This window comes from Fundulus heteroclitus, chromosome 16, assembly GCF_011125445.2.
Source record: "Fundulus heteroclitus isolate FHET01 chromosome 16, MU-UCD_Fhet_4.1, whole genome shotgun sequence".
In the NCBI taxonomy this organism is placed as follows: Eukaryota; Metazoa; Chordata; class Actinopteri; order Cyprinodontiformes; family Fundulidae; genus Fundulus; species Fundulus heteroclitus.
In genome coordinates, this window is record NC_046376.1 from 17,315,239 (window position 1) to 17,316,988 (window position 1,750).

Genomic DNA, 1,750 nt, shown 5'->3' on the forward strand with positions numbered 1-1,750 from the left:
ATACCTGGAATTTTTTTTGTCCTGCAGCAGCGTGGGACCTGTCGTTGAGGAATGCGCATGTGACGAGTCAAAAACTTAATCAGATGGATGCTTTTTATTTGCTGGGCAAATGTCGAAAGCACGCGTTCCCTTCTGCCGTCTTCTCGCGTGAATCCTTACCGCGGTCCGATCGATTCTACTCTGATAGCAGCATCCCAGGGCGATGTTTAACACCCCGGTGACGTATCGATGAAGCACTCGCTCCCCTTGTTATGCTAAAATGTCAGCCATGCTCTCCCATCACAGTTGGACGTCCGCATTCCTTTCTTTCACTTTAACCGTCAGGTCAGCCAAACTGGATTGACAAAGGACCGGGGGTGGGGGGTGGGGGGGGCCCAGCGGCTGTCCCTCAGATATGAAGCCACAACGGCGGTGACAGTGCTGCCGTAATTCAGGTTAGGCGACATACGGTGCCAAGCAGAAGTATTCAGACCCATTGAACGCGTTCAGATTTTGTTCGACTGAGAACCAAAAGAAAAACAGAAACGTCCATTTGTGTCATTGTGATGGCATCTGACAGGCCAAACACAAAGTCGAGCTTGATTATGAAGTGGAGTGAAATTAAATACATGGTTTCAATGTAACCCCCTCCCCCGGAAAAGTTTGATGTTCATTTATATTTAGCCACCCTGAGTCACTTACTCTTCAGAGCCACCTTTCAAATCATCAAGAGACTCCAGTGTTTGCCTTTTTCTTCTTTACAGCAAAGCCTCAAACTCAGTCAGATGGAATGGATCCCTGAATATCAATTTCCAAATCTTTTCAGATTCACATTTGGATTTATCCCTGGACTTTTACCCAAGAGCTGGGTGTGCTATGCTCTAGAACACAGGTGTCAAACTCAAGGCCAAATCCAGCCCGTCAAAGTAAATTATCCAGCCCTCAAGAGACAAAAAAAAAAGGCACATCATGTCATAAAGTAGAGGCATATATCCTTTTAAAGTGTATAAAGTGTCTAAAACTGTGCCTCCTGTAAGTGTAACTCACCCCAGTATCACCTTTTTTATGCAGATAAGCTATATAAACTGGGCCTAAGGTTGCTACTTTTATGTAACTGTGCATTTTTTTATACTTCTATGTGAACTGGAATGAAATTATGAAATGAAAAGTATCGTCTATACACGTGGCCCTTTTAGTGACTTCATGACGCCAAAGTGGCCCTATATAGAAATGAGTTTGACACCCCTGCTCTAGAAGCATTATATTGGCTCTGGCTCTTAGTTAAGGGTCATTGTCCTTCTGGGAGCCGAACCTGTACCCCAGTCTCAACTTCCTTGCTGTCTTAAACAGGTTTTCGCCCTGGTTTTCCCTGTTTTTAGTGCCACCCTAACCTCCCATCAAGCCTAATAAGCTTTTTCTTTCCCTGGTTGAAGAAGTAGTTCCACCAACCCGTCAGTGTAGAAACGGTATGTACAGGCAGATGTGCCGTGTTAGTTTTCCACCAAACGTATCGTTTCCTATGTAGGCCAGAAGGTTCAGTCTTGGTCTCATCTCCCCAGAACACGTTCTCGTTGTGCTCATGACATTGCTTGTGGAATACTGCAAAAAATAGAAATAGATTTTCCTTGCCACTCTTCCATAAAGGGCTGATTTGTGAAATTCGTCACTGATAGTTTCCCTGTAGAGAGACTTCTAAAGGCAGTTGGTTGCACTGGGTTTTATTCAGAGATTGAGTAAAGCAGGCTAAACGCAGATAAAAGCTAAGCTTTTT